At 46.8% G+C, this 17,777-nt stretch overlaps 1 protein-coding gene across 1 annotated transcript in view; it reads right to left on the bottom strand.

Annotated features, from left to right (window-relative positions):
- GMDS (GDP-mannose 4,6-dehydratase) overlaps positions 1–17,777 on the bottom strand; it is a 294,024-nt gene that overhangs the window by 224,638 nt on the left and 51,609 nt on the right. The window lies entirely within an intron of this gene.

Raw genomic sequence — 17,777 nt, 5'->3', positions numbered from 1 at the left:
GAAGAGTGTTAGTTTTCACTAAAGCGAGAAGCTGGCAGTACAGGAGCAGTATAAGCAAAGTTCAGAAATAGGTGGGAGAAGGCCAGAAAAATGGTTTGAAAACAGGAAGCCTGTAAAATGCAGAACACTTGAAAGATGTGACAACATTTACAACCCTGAGGGATTCTAACATCTGTAGCTACTCTATGTGTGCACATGTGTTCAGCTGCTGAGGTGCTGACTGCATGAATATAAGGCTTGAAAAGGATTTGACAGCTCCGGGAGTTGACTGAAAAGTGGCCATAAAATATTCAAATCCTGTCTTAGAATTCCTTGTCTTGTTTCTAATTGCTTGCTTACCGAGCCACCTCAACAGTTTGAAATATCTGTGTAAATATGTGTTGTTGTTAAGGTTGCTTCAATAAACTGTACTGGTTGCGCTTCAGATTTCATTTTGGCTCTCTATATAAACGGCTTGGGGTTCTTTTCTCCTTTTTTACACTTATCCAGTTGGCTTTTCGCGATGCACTTCAAACCTCTGGCATGTGTGGAAGTTTTGAAAACATGCATTTATTTACCCGTCTGAAAGTAATGGGTCCTCAGGAGCCATTATGGTCCAACCCATAATTCCTCCTTAGCTCTCTTACGGTGGACCCAACAGTGGCAACTCACGGGGCTGGTTTGTGGTCTACTTATGGTCGTTTGATTGCTGTGCAAGTTTATCAAGTGTATATTTGCATGGTTCAAAAAAGTGCGCGCAAAAAAACAGTCTGTCAATCATAGAATCATAGAATCGTAGAGTTGGAAGAGACCACAAGGGCCATCGAGTCCAACCCCCTGCCAAGCAGGAAACACCATCAGAGCACTCCTGACATATGGTTGTCAAGCCTCTGCTTAAAGACCTCCAAAGAAGGAGACTCCACCACACTCCTTGGCAGCAAATTCCACTGTCGAACAGCTCTTACTGTCAGGAAGTTCTTTCTAATGTTTAGGTGGAATCTTCTTTCTTGTAGTTTGGATCCATTGCTCCGTGTCCGCTTCTCTGGAGCAGCAGAAAACAACCTTTCTCCCTCCTCTATGTGACATCCTTTTATATATTTGAACATGGCTATCATATCACCCCTTAACCTCCTCTTCTCCAGGCTAAACATGCCCAGCTCCCTTAGCCGTTCCTCATAAGGCATCGTTTCCAGGCCTTTGACCAATGAAATTGTTTGCTTGCCCCTTTACACTGAATGGGTTCTGCATCATCTGGGCACAGTTGCAAAGCTCCATGTTCTCATCTGTGTCAATAGGGAAACTTATTACCTGACATACTCATACCATCTCCCACATCCAAATTGGGTTTTGTTAACAATCTTCAATAATAATAATAATAATAATAATAATAATAATAAATATATATATTTTTATATCCCGCCCTCCCCAGCTGAAGCTGGGCTCAGGGCGGCTAACAACAATAAAATAATAAAACATTCTAAAAATCATTTCATTATAAAATTAATTCAAATCAAATGGATGGCAACCATTGGGTTAGAGTTCTGTGAAAATTGCCAAAGGAGGGAGTCAGCCTGTGCTCTGGCCAAAGGCCTGGTGGAACAGCTCTGTCTTGCAGGCCCTGCGGAAAGATGTCAAGGCCCTAGTCTCTTGTGACAGAGCATTCCACCAGGCCGGAGCCACAGCCGAAAAAGCCCTGGCTCTGGTTGAGGCCAGCCTAACCTCTGTGGCCTGGGATCTCCAAGATGTTTTTGTTTGAAGACCATAAGTTCCTATGTGGGAGAGGCGGTCCCGTAGGTATGAGGGTCCTAGGCTGTATAGGGCTTTAAAGGTTAAAACCAGCACCCTAAACCTGATCCTGTACTCCACCGGGAGCCAGTGCAGCTGGTATAGCACTGGGTGAATGTGATCTCGCAGCGAAGACCCCGTAAGGAGTCTCGCTGCGGCATTCTGCACCCACTGGAGTTTCAATAGTGCCTTAATGTTTATTTACTCAATATTTTCATCACTCCTTTTAAATATTTTTACAATTATTTTTATTTATTACATTTATTATATCCCACCTTTCTTCCAAGATGAATCCCAAGGTGGTATACATGCAGTTCCCAGGTGCTCTCCTATCCAGGCACTGACCAGACCCAGATCAGTTCAGCTTCAGTAAAGTGTGCCTTCTGATTGCACCATTTACAATCTCCCATTTACAAGGAATCTTAAAATGTTACATGTGCAATGCAACATATCATATCCCCCAAGGAATCTAATTTTATCTTATAATAAGGAATCTAACGCATCAAGGTAGATTTGAACATGAATTGGACTTCCGGGTTGGCGCCATCGCCGAATGGCGGACTCCCTCCGAGCTCCGGAGGGAGTCTGCTCGGCAGGGGCTGGGTCCTACCGCGTCGGCGACGCGGGGACCCTTAGAAACCACGGGAACGGATCCCGTGGACATGGTGACTCGGCTGGCACCGTTATCGCTCTCCCGGCTTGTGAAAGAGCCTTTTTAAAGGCTACGGATCGGGCGCCGGGGAGTAGCGTGGTGCTTTGAGTCCTCCGCTTCCCCTGCCGGGCGCAGCCGCATGCCATTCGGCGGAGAGCGCTGGCTTCTTCCAAAGGAAATTCGGACAATTGATTAACAACCCGTGAGTAATTGGGCAACCGGGTTTAAAAGGAGGAAAAAAGAATTTTTTTTCCGGATTTGGCACGAGCGGGAGGGGATCCAAAAAAGGAAGTCAGTCCCCTCCCTGATTGTAAACATGCTAAAACAAGGACTAAGAAACCAAGATCTATTCAGAAGCTTATTGATGATAAAAATTACCAACTCCACGATGTGAATTATAAGAACTGTGCTGGAGGAGAGGAGTCGAGGGTGAGGAAAAAGCAACCCCCCCCCTGGGAACCGGGGCGATTCGGACAGCCTGGCGAAGAGAGATGGAGATTTTGACAGCTGTCAAGGGAGCTGTCAAAACTGGAAATTATAAAGAGGACTTTGCTACAAGTTCTTTGCTGGTTAATTTTGTTACAATTTGATATAAATATGGAAATAAACTGTCGGGAAAAAGAAACAACAAATTGACTTTTGGATTAGAGGATACAAAGTTATTGTAATCCCTCTAGAGGGGATTCGGGACATTACAAGTGTCGTATGTGGAAAAGTACTCTGGGATGTGTAAAGGTCTTATCTCCTGGGAAAGCTGCAGAACTGAAATATTATTTTGTCTACAGAGGTGACTATAACACAATAGAATCTTCTATTGAAGCAAGAAAGGAACTGGACGTAAGTCTGTGTCCCTGAATAACAAACCTCTGTAGAGACGTTAAATTTTGGAACAAGAATGTTTTGACAGCTGAACAAGACAGAAACCTGAGAAACCAAGAAATAAAAGAGTAGATGACTGAATACGACACGGAAAGAATAATGGGAGGAGCAACAAAAGATTAAAGAAAATTAAAGGCCTCTATTAGATTGGATTTTCGAAGTTAAACATGATTAAGACAACCAAATCCGAAGAAAACAGCAGGATGGACTGAGATAAATTTGGCTGTGGACTTAAGATCTCCAGGCCGACAACATACAGACAAATGGACATGGGGAATCAAAACCGGGGAAGGGAGGGGGAACCTTAGAATCCAAAGGCTTTGTAACCAACTTTTTGAATTTCTCTATACTTTCTATCTTATATTCTTTATAACTTTAATATTTTACGTTTCTGTTTTTTCTTTTTTTTAGAAAGGGGGAATTCGTGGAAGGAATGAGAGCGGATCTTGGGGAAAATTTTGTTCTATTATAAGACGAGGAGTGATGCTAAGATGGTGTAAATTTAAATTGGTTTATGAGTATAATATATTAGGTTTAATTGGGGATGAGAACTTGTGGAACCAACTTAGATAAAGGGGAATACAATCGGGAGGGGAAGGAGGAAGTCCCAGAAAGAAGGTCATGAAAAGAAGGGTCTAAATTAGTTTCTCTTTTTCTTTCTTTCCTTTATCTTTCTTATTTTCCTATTCTGTTATTATTGGAAATTTTAATAAATATGATTATAAAAAAAAAAAGATTTGAACATGAATTGTTTGATTTTAATTTCTATTTTTTTTAAAAAAAACCATTCACACTTCTATAATAGTTTCCCTGCAATTAGTACAGTGGTACCTCGGGTTAAGAACTTAATTCGTTCCCAAAGTCCATTCTTAACCTGAAACTGTTCTTAACCTGAAGCACCACTTTAGCTAATGGGGCCTCCTGCTACCGCTGGAGCACGATTTTCTTATCCTGAAGCAAAGTTCTTAACCTGAGGTACTATTTCTGGGTTAGCAGAGTCTGTAACTTGAAGCGTCTGTAACCTGAAGCATCTTTAACCCAAGGTACCACTGTATACCAAATAATGGCTCAGTCACCACTTTGGTAATTTATTATGCTTAAACAGTGCATCCTGCAAACAGTACACTAACGTAAATTAAGCTATAACTTGGGATATGAGATGATACTGCCATGCTGAATATAAAAGGTTGTCACTAGACCAATACCCACACAAGGTGATATTCAACTAAGTTTTACTCAGAGGAGAACCACTGAAATTAGCAGAACTAAGTTAGTCATTGTCAGAGCTGCTACCCAGTCCCAGCTCACATAGGACCAAGTCCGCCAGCGTTCACTTTATAAGAGTCTTTATTAAGTTACAGGTTTCATTTCCGAACTGCAGCGTGCAGCTCTACACCTTCTGCCCTAGGTCGGCGAAGACCCGTCTGAGTCCCCGCCTCTTGCACACCAGCTTAATACCCTAGCCTTGCTCCACCTCCTTCGCCTCTCCCTACGTCTCTGGGTCCTTCTGCCCCCCTGGGCCTCCTCCCTTCTACTCTCCTCTGACGCTGACCCCCCTGATCCTTCTGCCTCCTTGCGGCGGGCTTTAGGACCTGGCTCACTCTCCGGGCTGCTTACTGCTCCAGCTTCCGCTGCATTTGAACTTGGCGCGCGCGCCCAACTCTCTACTTTCCTCTTAACCGTTGCCTCGCTCTCTGAGGAGGGCGTGACCACCCCTGACTCGTGCCCTCCCTCCTGCTGACAGCCTCCGGAACCCGATGCCTGGCTACCTTCCTCCCTGCTGCTCTCAGTCTTGAGCGTGGGTCCCGACTTCCAGCTGCTGCCGCCCTCAGTTATGAGCGTGGGTCCCGACTTCCAGCTGCTACTCTCTGAATCTCCTCTGTTCCCTTCCTCCTGGGGTGTCCCCCCGGATCCCCCCCTTGCTCTGCTCACTGGGGCTCCCTTTTGGGAGTCCTCTGACTCACTGCTTAGGCTTGGAGATCTCGGGTCGTCATCATCACTCATTTTCCCTTCGGATTCCTCCCCCTCGCTCTCTGCTTCCTCCCTTCTCTGCGTCTCTGCTCCTGAACCCCTGACATCCATCCCCCCCTCGAAGCCCCCCCTTCCCCCCTCCCCGCTTTCAGGTGTGGGTGCAGGGTGCTCCATCATCACGGGAGGGAATGCCGGATACAGTTCGCTCCCCGTGGTTGGCCGCCAACTGAAGACCTCCGAGTCTTCCTCCTCGCGGTCGCCGACGTTGACCTGTTCCGCTTCCATCTCTGTACCGCCGTGCTCGAACCCAAGGTCCTCCCCGAACACGTCCATGTCAGTCTCTGCGTCGGTCGCTCGACCTGGCATCTCCAGCCACTTCCGGCGCCATTGCTCCTCCGGTCGATCGTCCCACCAATACGAGGTGTCTGACGCCGAACCCGCCGGCGATCCTTCTGGGGAACGGGTGCTCAGTGCGGGTTCCCCGTCCGAGTCGAATCCATGGAACGTGCTGGAAGAAAGTGTGGGCGTGAACAGCCAGTCGTCGAAGAAGCTCGCTGGCATGGGTCTGTGTGGGAAAAGGGCATGAAACTCGTCCTTGAGCAGGGGTTCCTCCAAAGCGTAGTCTGGCACCCAGCTATTGGCGCTGGCCCGGGTGCCCTCTCTGGCTAGGAGGTATTCGACTCCCTCTTCCCCCCATCTGGAGTCCAAAATCTCCGTGACCTCGTTGATGGGGTCTTGCTGCGTCACCCCTCGCGTCTCCGTCCGCTCCCGGAAAGGACTCGGTGCCGTCCCTGGCTCCTGGAATCTGTGAGGTGCCTTGTAGGGAGTGAGCACCGACCTGTGGAACACCGGATGCATTCTGGAACCCTCCGGCAGCGCCAGTCGGAAGGCTACCGGGTTGATCTGTGCTTCGACTTGGTACGGACCAATTTGCTTGTGCCCCAACTTCTTCTTGGCTAGTGACCTGGTCGGCACTGCGTGGGCTGCCAACCAGACCCAGTCTCCCACTTGGATCTCTTCGCCAACCCGCCTGTGCTTGTCAGCTTGCACCTTGTAGGCGTGCTTAGCTAGCTCCAGCTGCCGTCTGAGTTGATCGTGTACCGCCTGCAACTCTGACGCGAACGCGTCCGCCGTCTGTGGTTCTCCGCCCCCCACTCTCTCCCGTCCCGGGAAGGTTCTGGGATTCCTCCCCTTGTTGGCGAAGAACGGCGTCACCCCTGTGGACACGTGCTTCGTGTTGTTGTAAGCGAACTCGGCGAGCGGCAGGTAATCCACCCAGGTCGCAGGTTGTTGATTGGCATAGCATCTCAGGTACTGCTGCATGATGGCATTGACCCTCTCTGCTTGCCCGTTGGTCTGCGGGTGTCTTGCTGATGCCAGATCGACCTTGACATTTAGAAAACTCATCAGCTTCTGCCAGAAATTCGAGACGAACTGGCGCCCGCGGTCGGACAGGATAGACCGCGGCAGACCATGCACTTTGAACACGTGATCTATGAACAGTTTGGCGGTTTGTTCCGCCGTGGCCACCTTCGCACACGGAATGAAATGTGCCATCTTGGTGAACAAGTCCACCACCACTAGTACAGCTGTCTTGCCTCTCGAGCTGGGTAGATCCGTAACAAAGTCCAGGGCCACTCTCTCCCACGGTTCAAACGGCGTTTGCAGCGGTTCCAGCAGTCCCGCCGGTGGTTTGTGCACCGGTTTGGCCCTCTGGCAGGTGTCGCACCTCGCAACGTAGTCCGCGACTTCCCCTCTCAGTCTGGGCCACCAAAAGTCCCTTGCTACTAATTCCACCGTTTTTTCCGTGCCAAAGTGCCCGGCCGTGGGTGCGTCGTGCAGCTGCTGCAGTACCCTGGCGCGAAGTTCGTCTCCCGGCACGTAGATGGCCCCTTTACGTAAGAGCAAGCCGTCTCGTATCTGGAACTCGTCGCCCTTCGCCGTGCCCTTGTGCACCTCTGCCATCTTCGCCTGCGCGAAGGAGTCGTCCTGCAACGCCCGCCGCACCGCATCCAGGTCTACTGTGGCTGAAGCGCACGCCCACGCTGTTGGCGCGAAGATGTGCATGGCTGCCGCTGGCGTCGCCTCTTCGAGGTATTGCGGTTTGCGGGACAGTGCATCCGCCATGACGTTGGTGTCGCCTGGGACGTACTCTATTCGGAAATTGAAGTCAGCAAAGAACTCCGCCCAACGTATCTGCCTCTGGTTCAGGAACTGAGCCGTGCGCCAGTGCTCCAGATTCTTGTGATCCGTGCAGACCTGCACCGTGTGCTTGGCGCCGATCAGGAAGTGCCTCCACGCCTTGAAAGCTGCATGAATGGCCAGCAACTCCCTGTCCCAGATGGTGTAGTTCTGCTCCGACTTGCTGAGCTTTCTGGAGTAGAACGCTCCCGGCCTCCAGACCCCCTGTGGGTCCCTTTGCAGCAGGACAGCTCCCACTGCTCTATCGGACGCGTCTGTCTCTACCCGCATCGGTCTGCTGGGGTCGATATGCAGCAGTTGCTCTTCCGACGCGAAGAGACGCTTGAGTGCCTGAAAGGACTGCTCCGCCTGCTCCGTCCAGATGAATTTCTTTTTCTTGGAGCTTAGCGTGTCCGTAATGGCCGCCGTCTGCATCGCGAACCCCTTGATAAACTTGCGATAGAAGTTGGCGAAGCCGACAAACTGCTGGACCTCCTTCCGATTGCGCGGGCTCTTCCAATCCAACACCGCACGAACCTTGGCGCTGTCCATGGCTAGCCCCTTGTCCGACAACTTGTAACCCAAGAAATCCACCTCCGTCGTGTCGAACTGGCACTTCTCCAGTTTGGCGTACAGTCTATGCTGCTGCAGCCTCTTCAGCACCTCCCGAACATCTTGGTCATGGGCTTGCTGCGAGTCGGAGAATATCAGGATGTCATCCAGAAAGCAGACGCACTTCTTGTAAAGGAGTCCCGCCAACACATGATGCATGAAAGCTTGGAAACAGTGAGAACCGTTTTGCAATCCAAACGGCATCACTCTGTATTCGTAGGTGCCCAGAGGCGTGAACATGGCTGTCTTCCACTCATCGCCCTCCCTCATGCGGATGAGATTGTACGCACCTCGCAGGTCCAACTTGGTGAACACGCGTCCCTTGCGCACCGTCGCTAGTAGGTCGTCAATCCTGGGCATGGGGAAATCAGAAGGCTTGGTCATCTTGTTTAAGAGGCGAAAATCCACCACCAGTCTTTTTTGGGGCGTGTCCTTCTTCTTCACGAAGAAAACAGGACTGCCCCCTACTGCCCTGGACTCCCGGATGAAACCGCGCTGCAAATTGTGATCTATGAACTGTTTGAGTTCCTGTAATTCGTCCTCAGACATGGAATACAGCTTCCCTTTCGGCAGCGTCGCCCCTGGTAGGAGGTCAATCTTGCAGTCATATTGCCTGTGCGGTGGTAGCTTGTCAGCCTCTTTCTCGCAGAAGACCTCCAGAAAGTCTGCGTATTTGTGGGGGACTGCTTGCAACGTTCCCAACTGCAGTTGCGATTCCTCCTCCTCTCCCTCCTGTCTGGGCAGGATGCAGTGTTCTGCGCAATAAGAGGAGCCGAAGATCAGCTGTCTCTGGTACCAAGCCAGTGTCGGACTGTGCCTGTCCAGCCAACTCATGCCCAACACAATGGGCGTGTCCGACAGTTGGGTGACATTAAAACTGATGACTTCCCTGTGGTTGCCAAGGCGCATCACCATCGGTGGCGTTTGCTTCACCACCTGCCCCCCTAGCAACTCTCTGCCATCCACTGTGACGACTTGCAGGGGCAGAGTGGCAGGCAGTAGCTGTATAGCGTGCTGCTCCACAAAATCCTGCGCTATAAAGTCTGCGTTGCTTCCAGAATCCACAGAAAGCGGCACTTCGATAGTGACGCCATCGGGTAGCTGGAGAGATGCTGTGAGCTGCACTACTGGTTTGGGTGGGAGGGGGTCCGTGGGTTGCAAGATCGCTGGGGACTGCTTCACTGATGCGTCTGGCTGGGCCCCAGTGCCTCTGTCTCCAGCCAGACATCGTCGTTTCCCTGCTGTGGTTCTCCTTGCTGCGTTGCTGCAGTCACCATTGCTGAGGCTGCAGTGTGCTTGTGGAGCCTCTGGGGACACTCTTTCGCCAAATGGCCTGGATCCTCGCAGATGTAACACTTCCTGTTCCCTCTAGGAGGCTTCGCTTTCACTGCTGTCGGTGCTTGGGCTCTGGCTGCTGACTGAGCCCTTGCACCTCCAACCTCCATCGGTTCCCCTCCCCCTCCAGGCGGAGGTGTGGATTGCGCACGCGCTGCTTCTCTTGGAACGAAAGAGAAACTTCTCGCTGCTTCGCGCCCTCCACGTCCTTCATCTCTGCACCATGGACGTTCTTCCAGCCTCACCCCCACAGTCAGCGCCCTTTGGACCACCTCCTGCGTGCTTCGGGGCCTCTCCCCCCTTGCAATTTCATCCTTGACCGCAGAGCTTAGACCCTCCCAGAACAGGTCTCTGACAGGGGGCGAATCCCGGTCCCACTCTAAGGCACTGGCCAGCGCAAAAAAGCGGGCGTGGTACTGCCGGACGCTTGCCCTCCCTTGTTTTAGTCCATGAATCTCCCGTCGGGCAAGATCCACATCAATAGTAGACAAAAAACACGCATCCATCGCTTTGATAAAGGCATCTGCATTCTGAAACGCCGGATCTTTATCCCTCCACAAATTGCGTAGCCACGCTTTAGCATCCCCATGCAAATGGGATAGTATGAACCCCACTTTCTCTTCCTCATCTCTAAAGTCTTTTGCCAGCAGTTGCAGTGCGCACATTACGTCTGCTCGAAAATTGGGGTACTGTTGTAAATTCCCATCGAAGTGAGCCACAAGCCCTCCTGCTCTCCGTGCCAACCCAACCCCCTCCGGTCTGGGTCCTGGCTGCCCGTGTTTAACCCATGCTTCAAACCTGGCGTGGAGATCTCTGTAGGCGGCTGCCGCATCCTCCTCCCTCTTCTTGGATGCCAGTACCTCCGCGTTCAATTGGGTAACTGCCTGTTGCAGCGCTGCAACTGTCTCTGCTTCCGTCATCTCTGCTAACCGTCGTGAGCTTGCTCCCAAACACCGATCCCCTCCTCCAGCTGCCTCTCTCTCCGCTGCGAGATATCAGGTGTCCGAAGCTTTTGGGAGACGGGTCTTACTGTCAGAGCTGCTACCCAGTCCCAGCTCACATAGGACCAAGTCCGCCAGCGTTCACTTTATAAGAGTCTTTATTAAGTTACAGGTTTCATTTCCGAACTGCAGCGTGCAGCTCTACACCTTCTGCCCTAGGTCGGCGAAGACCCGTCTGAGTCCCCGCCTCTTGCACACCAGCTTAATACCCTAGCCTTGCTCCACCTCCTTCGCCTCTCCCTACGTCTCTGGGTCCTTCTGCCCCCCTGGGCCTCCTCCCTTCTACTCTCCTCTGACGCTGACCCCCCTGATCCTTCTGCCTCCTTGCGGCGGGCTTTAGGACCTGGCTCACTCTCCGGGCTGCTTACTGCTCCAGCTTCCGCTGCATTTGAACTTGGCGCGCGCGCCCAACTCTCTACTTTCCTCTTAACCGTTGCCTCGCTCTCTGAGGAGGGCGTGACCACCCCTGACTCGTGCCCTCCCTCCTGCTGACAGCCTCCGGAACCCGATGCCTGGCTACCTTCCTCCCTGCTGCTCTCAGTCTTGAGCGTGGGTCCCGACTTCCAGCTGCTGCCGCCCTCAGTTATGAGCGTGGGTCCCGACTTCCAGCTGCTACTCTCTGAATCTCCTCTGTTCCCTTCCTCCTGGGGTGTCCCCCCGGATCCCCCCCTTGCTCTGCTCACTGGGGCTCCCTTTTGGGAGTCCTCTGACTCACTGCTTAGGCTTGGAGATCTCGGGTCGTCATCATCACTCATTTTCCCTTCGGATTCCTCCCCCTCGCTCTCTGCTTCCTCCCTTCTCTGCGTCTCTGCTCCTGAACCCCTGACAGTCATGTTCATTAATTTCAGTGGGTCTATTCTGAGTAAAACATAGTTAACAATCACCCCAAATATAGCTTCAATATGGAATAAAATTTGACCCTTTATTGTGGCTATACAAGTTGATATATAGAATTGATCCATAAATAAAATATGCTGAATGCATTTAACTTAATTTTGAGCTAAAAAACTATAAGGCTTTCCCAAAAACATATGCTGCCCAGGATCCAAATTATCTTGAATTGCTTCACAGCAGGGGTTTTACACATGTGACCACACACAGCCTTTCTAGATCATTACCTAAATCATAGACTGTCAAATAGGATTGGGTTGCAGACAGCTGAGTATTCCTAACTTGACTAGGATATACAAAGTCTTCAAAACCAAAAGGACTGTGAGACGTTGGGTGCCATACTTCATGGTTGATCCAGGAATCAAAACTACCAAGCAATCGATGTGGAATTAGCACCAAAGGTTTGGTCTGAACAGAGCCAACGCTTGATAGTGACAAAGGTATGCAATATGTATGATAGGACAGTGCTGTTTCACAGAGTTAGGTCGTTGTAGCGGCAGGATATTGGGAGGAGAACAGAAATATACAGACCCAACAAGAGGATACCTGTTGAATTAAACATGGGCCAACTGAAAGTTCTTAATAAAGGCACAGCTATAGTCTACGTAGGAGGACATTGTTACAGTTCATCCGACACAGAAAATGCACACACCTATAAGGACCCAAATAACATCTTCCTCTTCCTCCTCCTCTTTATCAGTCTACCGCTATTGGTAACATTTTGCCTCAACACACAATTGTTTCTCACAAATGACTCAACAAAAAACTATAGATGGCCTGACCATTAGACCACATAGAAGTAAAGCAAGAAACACGTTTAATTCCAATTTCTTGAGTTATGCTGAACAAGAAAAAAACCACACAAGCCATTGTGGTGCAGTGGAGCTATTCCAGGTTAATACCTCTTTCCCAGACTGTCTCTCTTACCATCATTCCTTCCAAACGACCGAACCACCTCAGGGAGCAATTTGAATATTTATTTAATAAACCTCTCAGCGTTACATTACTTTTGCGACCAAGAGGAAGTATAGGGAAAGCATGCTGCCTTGCCTTGCCTTGCCCCCATGGAGATGAAAGGGTGCTGCCTGTTGGCTATCTTGCCCAGGCAGATATTTGGGCTCCTGGTTCTAGACTTCCTCTCTGGCCAGAGACAGAGGGAAAAGTGAGGTAGTGGCACAAACAAGACCACCACTTGCGTGACCATCCTTGCAACCACTTCAATTAGGTTTGCATCGTTCAGCTTTATTTTAAAGTGAACAGGCGATGCTTGCAGTTCTTTTTGCAGGAGTATTCTCTAGCAGAAGCATTTGTTGGTGCTAAGATGAGAAGAGGGACGTGGGTGGTGCTGTGGGTTAAACCACAGAGCCTAGGGCTTGCTGATCAGAAGGTCAGCGGTTTGAATCCCCGTGACGGGGTGAGCTCCTGTTGCTTGGTCCCTGCTCCTGCCAACCTAGCAGTTCGAAAGCATGCCAAAGTGCAAGTAGATAAATAGGTACCGCTCCAGCGGGAAGGTAAACGGTGTTTCCGTGTGCTGCTCTGGTTCGCCAGAAGCGGCTTAGTCATGCTGGCCACATGACCCGGAAGCTGGACGCCGGCTCCCTCGGCAGGTAAGGTGAGATGAGCGCTGCAACCCCAGAGTCGGCCACGACTGGACCTAATGGCCAGGGGTCCCTTTACCTTTAAGATGAGGAGAGGCTAATTTCTCCCCACTGCAACTCCGCCATGCAGCCCACCCCACTTTCCATGCTACACTGGAAGGTCTTCCAATCCTCTAGAACAGACGGGAAGAAGGCATGTGGACCTTCACACACCTGACCTGAAAAACACTTCCTGGTTTGCCGAGCTACAATTTGTCTTGACATCTGTATTGACAGACTGCGGTTTGAGTAATCCTTCCAAACCAAGACTGCAAACCAGGAAGTGTTCTATTAAAGAATGGATGCAAGGGGAAGGGATAGCGTGTGAGCACACAGCTCACACCCAGTCTCCTCCAAACCATGAATTGGAAGTTCTGATAATATGATGTCTAAAAGGCAGCCATTACTGACAGTTTTGAAAATTAAAAGCACATATAATTTTGGAAGCAATCAAATAATTCTTGGGATTAGGGGACCAATCTCAAAAGCAAGCAAACAAGACACTTTCACAACTGTTCAAATTCCTGCTATGGTTCACCAGTTAACAGAGGTGGCACATAAAAAATCTGCAGAGGTTTCTACCTGCATAATCTTTCACTGTCCCAGAGAGGTACAACCCAACATAACTGCTCCATCGGAAACCAGATGGGGATGAAGTACAATTAATAGTTGTGAGTATATGCAGTTAAGAGCTTCGCCACAGATTTCTAAACAGAGCAGATTACTTCTGGTACCCAGAATACTAAATGCTGTATTCTTCAGTTTCACTTTTGGTACTCACTCCCATCCTTAGTCTCAAAGACAAACAAAAGCTGCAGTCCTGGGCATGCTCACCTGGTAATAAGCCCCACTGAATTCAATGGGACTTAATTTTACGTAGACATGCATAATGATGGGCTGCCTTAAATGTGAAAGTTACTCTCTCCTTTAACAAATTGTTGGGGAATATCTGATCCAAGGAGACGAAAAGCAACCAGCCGCTTACTCTGGTCAGATGAAAGAACAAAATGTATGTAATTCAGGCAGCATCTGTAGAAATCAGGGAGAAGAGGGTTGCAGGTGAGCTCTGCTTCCACACTTTCACTTCTGTACTGATGCACATTTCTGGCTATGATCCAAAGCTGATTGTCACCTCTCACTTCATGCGTCAGACAGGCTGCCCATTTTCCTTTTCTTATGTTTTGTTTTTTAAAACAATACTAATCTGGTCAAAAGTTTGGAAGCCGCTTTAAGATTAACCTAATGCTTCTCAAAAAAAGTGAATAAAAGATTCCTTACGAGCCCAACTTGGGCAGAAATACATGTGTCAAAAATGTGGTGAATGCACTTCCACTGTCACTGCAATTATATATATCTGTACATATATATATATATGTGTTGCCATGTACACCTATGGATTCTGTGCCTCTGTGTTACAGATGTTTACTCAAGAATATAAAATTACTGTATATGATAACTACAGTTCCATTTTTCACATTAGAGGATATATTATGCATAATCATCATAAATCTGTTTAAATAATTATGCATTTTTAATGCATATAAGCTTTTGAGCATATAAACTTTAGCTAAGGGTTGAATCTACAACACTTCATGTAAAAAAAAAGCTCTAGTGAAATACAGTATTGAAAAGCCTCCTTAAATTAACCTTCCCAGTAAGAATGTACACACACAAACACACGTAGCAATAGAAAAGCCATTCAGCCGTGAGCAACAGCTTACAAACAGGCATGACTGAAGTTACATTTTTAGACTGAAGAGAAGGAAGGAACTGGCTCTATATAAACTATATATAGAATTTGGCCACACAATAACGATTCCTAGTCTGTGGTCATTTTAGGAACCTAAGAAGGTCTTACTTACCAACTTTCCTTTATTGAAAAGAATACTGGCATTCATCGTTCATATTCAATTCAGAGAATGAAAGACATTTCCTCTTTATTCCTGAGGGAAAATACTCCTTGGAGAAAACACTTTTATGGAGGTAATTGAACTTTCAAAATAGATATTTCATTCATATACAGGAGTTAGCATGAATGAAAACTAATTGGAGCTATATATTTCTGGTTTTTCTTACAACTGAGTAAAATTCAAGCGTTATATTAAAAAAAGAAGAGAAAGGTAAAAATCAGGGAGTACCTCTAGATTACAGCCCTCAAGCCATTGACACTGGATAGAATCCACTAGGAAGCAGATGCCTTTTAGAATCATACTTTCACATTTGTGTTAATATAAACAAGTTTTGTGACATGTCTAGTTCCTCCCCTCATTGCATTATTCATTCCCACCGTCACCTTCTTGTTTGTGCAATAATTCCCCCATACCTGTTGACCCCTTGCACTGCCTATGCACCTGCATTTCCAAGCTTAGGAGATGGACTGGACCATCCTTGATATTAAATGGTCAGTGCTAAAAATAAAGTGATTTTTGAGCATCTGTGTGGGAAAGCATATATTTCCATCCATTTTCCATGATGTTAATTAAGCACCACCAAAATTACTCAATCCATGCCGACATTCAAATGAACTTGCTTGTGTTAAGTCATACACTACCCTTTGACAAGAGAGGGATTGATTTCCAAATAAATCCTTTTTTTCCTCTATTTGCACCTGATCTGTAAACATTAAGAATAAACAAACCATTGTACCTACAGCAATGTGCAACAAGAAGAACAACAAGAAGAGGTTTGCAGAATGGAAAGACTCTCACTGGATCTATAATTCCCTTTGATACTTGAAAATGTTTGACTTATGGGAAATAAATCACTCTGCCCTTGTTTAACTGAAAGGGCACTTAGGATCCAAGCCACTGTGTTTAAAAAAATTACTATATTTATGCAGTGCAGATGTGAGTAATTACCGTATTTTTCCATGTATAAGACTAGGTTTTCCCCCCTTAAAAATAATGTCCAAAATTTGGGGGCGTCTAATATATGGGGGCCAGATCCCCCACTTTCTTAAATCGGAGTCCCCAAAGATAAGGGGCATTTTATACATGAGGGCGTCTTATGGATGGAAAAATATGGTAATGTATACAAGTACATATATATGCTGCTCATATTATAAGTGACTGTATTCTGCAATGCAAGTCATTCCTCTGAAATCAAGTTCTATGCTACATTAAGAACAGATAACTCCTGACCCAATGTTTCAAGTTAATATACCTGGCCTGTTTTAAAAGACACTTTAAAGATGCTGCTGCTAATATAATTAAATATGTGCATTAATCTAAACTAGATTAATGCACATATTTAATAATATTAGCAGCAGCATCTCCCGCCTTGGTTATAAACAGCCTTCCAAAGACATCACACTGGTATTATTCACTATGTTTACATCGTCGCCTGTAGCGCACACAGTGTTCATTTAAGATATTTAAGTTTGCACATGTGGGCATTATTGCTGGTACTTCCCAACTGAGCAGAATTTTTAATTTGCACTTTTAAGCTAAATATGAAAGAAGAAGCATGTACATACATGTACAACGGGCAAGTTGCAACTGGAAAATTATATAACAGGAAAACACTTATACTTCAAGGCAAGTTCCAAATCCAATAAAGGGGGTGAATCTTACATGGCGGCCAAAAACATGCAAGTCAAAACACAATCTAACATGAACAAAGCAGCCATACAGCCAAAATTTCAGCAGCGATAATATCCCACCTGTCATTATGTCAAATAGCTTGGCACGTTTCCACCGCGAGACAAAAGTGACTTTTGTTTGTGTGTCAAATGCGCTCTGAGCGAAAACGAGGAAAGTATGGAGGACAGAACTTGTTCTCAAAGGTGAAAAGAACTGCCTATAAATAACAGTCACTCTTGCCACCTCTGTTTAAGGCTTAAAAAAAAAAAGTTGTTGCAAATACAGTATAGTTAACCACTCACGTAATGAACAAACTTGTTAACGGATTACATTATAGGTAGAGAGTGTCCTATCATTTTGTAACATGATATGCAGTTTACAGAATGGACCTAAAATAGTACATCTGGCAGAAAATGCCTCTTTTATTCCACCCACCAATAAGCATTGCATTATAATTTATCAGCAACAGGAGAGAATTTAGGAAAATAACTTCCATAATGTATTTTGTTTTATATCTGAATACGCAGTGCCAAATTATAAAAAAGTGAGCATTAAAAATATTTTCTAAATGATTTTACTACAATGAGTAGACATTACTGAGAACTCTCATAGTAGCTAAACCAAATTAGTACAAACAGCAGGCCTATGTCATTGGAGGTCTTCAAAAATATCCCTAGACAAGGACAATATTTAGTGCTTTATATTGGGGAAAAGTGGGCATCAAAGGCCAGTATGTATGTGGAAGTTTATTACAGGAAAAAGGACAAAAAGGTATTACATATATAAATATACTGCACCTACAGCAGTAAACTCAACCCACTCATCTACATCCTAAACACCAACTTTAGCAATAAACTCTAAATGTATCTGAGTGAAACAATTCAGTGTTTATTGAATCCATTCTACACACTTTTTTCCTTTTACTAATTCTAATGCTATGGTGCCAACATGACTCTAAGCTTTGTAAAACAAACAAAAAAGGTAAAATATCAATTCATCTGCCTGTGACAGATGAACAGTAATTTAGAAAAAGGAAAGACAGCTTATTTTAAACTAAGATTCATCTGTATTCTACAAGTCAATATACAGTGATCTCCAAAAGTATCAAGATAGATGAATCAGCAGCAACTGTAATATTAATTGCACAAAAGTCCCTACTGAAATGTTGGTTGCGGCATTATTAAAGAATATTTATAGGCTGAAGAAATTCACAGATATAAAAAAGCAAATTCTTAATAATTCTCAGTATGTTTTCCAAATATCTGTATTTTTT

The sequence above is a fragment of the Podarcis vaucheri genome, assembly GCF_965113315.1.
Source record: "Podarcis vaucheri genome assembly, chromosome: 8".
Lineage (NCBI taxonomy): Eukaryota > Metazoa > Chordata > Lepidosauria > Squamata > Lacertidae > Podarcis > Podarcis vaucheri.
Note: the sequence above shows the minus strand (reverse complement) of the source record. Positions and strands in the feature narration are given on the sequence as shown.